The following is a 5000-nucleotide window of genomic DNA, read 5'->3' on the forward strand; positions in this document are numbered from 1 at the left end:
GCCCATTTTTCGGGTTTTTGGTCGGGCTTCAAAAGCGGCTGCCCGAGGCCTGGCAGAGGCCGGGGCATGGTCCCCGATCGCGCCAGGCGGCTCGCGCGACGCGATTAGGCCCCGAAAGGAGTCGGGAAATCGGCAGACCTGCCCGAGTTCAGCCCGGGGGAGGCGGGGGGCAGGTCGGTTCGGCTCAAATCATTAACCAAAGCCGAGACTTGGTCTCGCTGGCGCAACCGAAGTGCCAGGCTGGATAACTCATTAACCAGAAGGCGGCTGGAGGCAGGCAGGGCTGATGGCTGAGGCCGGGTGGAGGCCACCCGCGGCCGGGAAAGTCAAAAGTCCCGTTGTGTGGAAGTCTATGAGGTCAGATTCGGCCGCCTTACCGGGCCTTCGGTTGATGGTTTCCCGCTTGGGCAAGCGAGTCGGCCCGGCAAAGTGGCCACTTGCATTTTCTGGCAAGTGTCTGCGAACAACGTTAATGAGTTGAACCTCGGCAATTGTCGGAAGTCCCGATGAAGAAATGAAAATGCCCCTTTTGCGGGGATTTGGATGCTCATGGCCGGCAGCAGGTGGCCCGACGCCCCGCCAACTTGACACTTGTCATTTCTGTCCTTGGGGGTTGGCGGGGTATCTGCACAGAGGTAGGAGGTGGCAGAATCGAGACTTGGTGAGTTTTCCAAACAAACGTCTCGAGCCTCCAGGTCTGCAGAGACCGACCAGGGCTGCCGCCCAACCGACTATTCACCCTTTTTGGGCGGGAATTTATTCCCTTTTTGCCCATTTTTCGGGTTTTTGGTCGGGCTTCAAAAGCGGCTGCCCGAGGCCTGGCAGAGGCCGGGGCATGGGCCCCGATCGCGCCAGGCGGCTCGCGCGACCCGATTAGGCCCCGAAAGGAGTCGGGAAATCGGCAGACCTGCCCGAGTTCAGCCCGCGGTGGCGGGGGGCAGGTCGGTTCGGCTCAAATCAATAACCAAAGCCGAGACTTGGTCTCGCTGGCGCAACCGAAGTGCCAGGCTGGATAACTCATTAACCAGAAGGCGGCTGGAGGCAGGCAGGGCTGATGGCTGAGGCCGGGTGGAGGCCACCCGCGGCCGGGAAAGTCAAAAGTCCCGTTGTGTGGAAGTCTATGAGGTCAGATTCGGCCGCCTTACCGGGCCTTCGGTTGATGGTTTCCCGCTTGGGCAAGCGAGTCGGCCCGGCAAAGTGGCCACTTGCATTTTCTGGCAAGTGTCTGCGAACAACGTTAATGAGTTGAACCTTGGAAATTGCCGGAAGTCCCGATGAAGAAATGAAAATGCCCCTTTTGCGGGGATTTGGATGCTCATGGCCGGCAGCAGGTGGCCCGACGCCCCGCCAACTTGACACTTGTCATTTCTGTCCTTGGGGGTTGGCGGGGTATCTGCACAGAGGTAGGAGGTGGCAGAATCGAGACTTGGTGAGTTTTCCAAACAAACGTCTCGAGCCTCCAGGTCTGCAGAGACCGACCAGGGCTGCCGCCCAACCGACTATTCACCCTTTTTGGGCGGGAATTTATTCCCTTTTTGCCCATTTTTCGGGTTTTTGGTCGGGCTTCAAAAGCGGCTGCCCGAGGCCTGGCAGAGGCCGGGGCATGGTCCCCGATCGCGCCAGGCGGCTCGCGCGACGCGATTAGGCCCCGAAAGGAGTCGGGAAATCGGCAGACCTGCCCGAGTTCAGCCCGGGGGAGGCGGGGGGCAGGTCGGTTCGGCTCAAATCATTAACCAAAGCCGAGACTTGGTCTCGCTGGCGCAACCGAAGTGCCAGGCTGGATAACTCATTAACCAGAAGGCGGCTGGAGGCAGGCAGGGCTGATGGCTGAGGCCGGGTGGAGGCCACCCGCGGCCGGGAAAGTCAAAAGTCCCGTTGTGTGGAAGTCTATGAGGTCAGATTCGGCCGCCTTACCGGGCCTTCGGTTGATGGTTTCCCGCTTGGGCAAGCGAGTCGGCCCGGCAAAGTGGCCACTTGCATTTTCTGGCAAGTGTCTGCGAACAACGTTAATGAGTTGAACCTCGGCAATTGTCGGAAGTCCCGATGCAGAAATGAAAATGCCCCTTTTGCGGGGATTTGGATGCTCATGGCCGGCAGCAGGTGGCCCGACGCCCCGCCAACTTGACACTTGTCATTTCTGTCCTTGGGGGTTGGCGGGGTATCTGCACAGAGGTAGGAGGTGGCAGAATCGAGACTTGGTGAGTTTTCCAAACAAACGTCTCGAGCCTCCAGGTCTGCAGAGACCGACCAGGGCTGCCGCCCAACCGACTATTCACCCTTTTTGGGCGGGAATTTATTCCCTTTTTGCCCATTTTTCGGGTTTTTGGTCGGGCTTCAAAAGCGGCTGCCCGAGGCCTGGCAGAGGCCGGGGCATGGTCCCCGATCGCGCCAGGCGGCTCGCGCGACGCGATTAGGCCCCGAAAGGAGTCGGGAAATCGGCAGACCTGCCCGAGTTCAGCCCGGGGGAGGCGGGGGGCAGGTCGGTTCGGCTCAAATCATTAACCAAAGCCGAGACTTGGTCTCGCTGGCGCAACCGAAGTGCCAGGCTGGATAACTCATTAACCAGAAGGCGGCTGGAGGCAGGCAGGGCTGATGGCTGAGGCCGGGTGGAGGCCACCCGCGGCCGGGAAAGTCAAAAGTCCCGTTGTGTGGAAGTCTATGAGGTCAGATTCGGCCGCCTTACCGGGCCTTCGGTTGATGGTTTCCCGCTTGGGCAAGCGAGTCGGCCCGGCAAAGTGGCCACTTGCATTTTCTGGCAAGTGTCTGCGAACAACGTTAATGAGTTGAACCTCGGCAATTGTCGGAAGTCCCGATGAAGAAATGAAAATGCCCCTTTTGCGGGGATTTGGATGCTCATGGCCGGCAGCAGGTGGCCCGACGCCCCGCCAACTTGACACTTGTCATTTCTGTCCTTGGGGGTTGGCGGGGTATCTGCACAGAGGTAGGAGGTGGCAGAATCGAGACTTGGTGAGTTTTCCAAACAAACGTCTCGAGCCTCCAGGTCTGCAGAGACCGACCAGGGCTGCCGCCGAACCGACTATTCACCCTTTTTGGGCGGGAATTTATTCCCTTTTTGCCCATTTTTCGGGTTTTTGGTCGGGCTTCAAAAGCGGCTGCCCGAGGACTGGCAGAGGCCGGGGCATGGGCCCCGATCGCGCCAGGCGGCTCGCGCGACCCGATTAGGCCCCGAAAGGAGTCGGGAAATCGGCAGACCTGCCCGAGTTCAGCCCGCGGTGGCGGGGGGCAGGTCGGTTCGGCTCAAATCATTAACCAAAGCCGAGACTTGGTCTCGCTGGCGCAACCGAAGTGCCAGGCTGGATAACTCATTAACCAGAAGGCGGCTGGAGGCAGGCAGGGCTGATGGCTGAGGCCGGGTGGAGGCCACCCGCGGCCGGGAAAGTCAAAAGTCCCGTTGTGTGGAAGTCTATGAGGTCAGATTCGGCCGCCTTACCGGGCCTTCGGTTGATGGTTTCCCGCTTGGGCAAGCGAGTCGGCCCGGCAAAGTGGCCACTTGCATTTTCTGGCAAGTGTCTGCGAACAACGTTAATGAGTTGAACCTTGGAAATTGCCGGAAGTCCCGATGAAGAAATGAAAATGCCCCTTTTGCGGGGATTTGGATGCTCATGGCCGGCAGCAGGTGGCCCGACGCCCCGCCAACTTGACACTTGTCATTTCTGTCCTTGGGGGTTGGCGGGGTATCTGCACAGAGGTAGGAGGTGGCAGAATCGAGACTTGGTGAGTTTTCCAAACAAACGTCTCGAGCCTCCAGGTCTGCAGAGACCGACCAGGGCTGCCGCCCAACCGACTATTCACCCTTTATGGGCGGGAATTTATTCCCTTTTTGCCCATTTTTCGGGTTTTTGGTCGGGCTTCAAAAGCGGCTGCCCGAGGACTGGCAGAGGCCGGGGCATGGGCCCCGATCGCGCCAGGCGGCTCGCGCGACCCGATTAGGCCCCGAAAGGAGTCGGGAAATCGGCAGACCTGCCCGAGTTCAGCCCGCGGTGGCGGGGGGCAGGTCGGTTCGGCTCAAATCATTAACCAAAGCCGAGACTTGGTCTCGCTGGCGCAACCGAAGTGCCAGGCTGGATAACTCATTAACCAGAAGGCGGCTAGAGGCAGGCAGGGCTGATGGCTGAGGCCGGGTGGAGGCCACCCGCGGCCGGGAAAGTCAAAAGTCCCGTTGTGTGGAAGTCTATGAGGTCAGATTCGGCCGGCTTACCGGGCCTTCGGTTGATGGTTTCCCGCTTGGGCAAGCGAGTCGGCCCGGCAAAGTGGCCACTTGCATTTTCTGGCAAGTGTCTGCGAACAACGTTAATGAGTTGAACCTTGGAAATTGCCGGAAGTCCCGATGAAGAAATGAAAATGCCCCTTTTGCGGGGATTTGGATGCTCATGGCCGGCAGCAGGTGGCCCGACGCCCCGCCAACTTGACACTTGTCATTTCTGTCCTTGGGGGTTGGCGGGGTATCTGCACAGAGGTAGGAGGTGGCAGAATCGAGACTTGGTGAGTTTTCCAAACAAACGTCTCGAGCCTCCAGGTCTGCAGAGACCGACCAGGGCTGCCGCCCAACCGACTATTCACCCTTTTTGGGCGGGAATTTATTCCCTTTTTGCCCATTTTTCGGGTTTTTGGTCGGGCTTCAAAAGCGGCTGCCCGAGGCCTGGCAGGTGCCGGGGCATGGTCCCCGATCGCGCCAGGCGGCTCGCGCGACGCGATTAGGCCCCGAAAGGAGTCGATAAATCGGCAGACCTGCCCGAGTTCAGCCCGCGGTGGCGGGGGGCAGGTCGGTTCGGCTCAAATCATTAACCAAAGCCGAGACTTGGTCTCGCTGGCGCAACCGAAGTGCCAGGCTGGATAACTCATTAACCAGAAGGCGGCTGGAGGCAGGCAGGGCTGATGGCTGAGGCCGGGTGGAGGCCACCCGCGGCCGGGAAAGTCAAAAGTCCCGTTGTGTGGAAGTCTATGAGGTCAGATTCGGCCGCCTTACCGGGCCTTCGGTT

Source organism: Pristiophorus japonicus, unplaced genomic scaffold (assembly GCF_044704955.1).
Source record: "Pristiophorus japonicus isolate sPriJap1 unplaced genomic scaffold, sPriJap1.hap1 HAP1_SCAFFOLD_1713, whole genome shotgun sequence".
Lineage (NCBI taxonomy): Eukaryota > Metazoa > Chordata > Chondrichthyes > Pristiophoridae > Pristiophorus > Pristiophorus japonicus.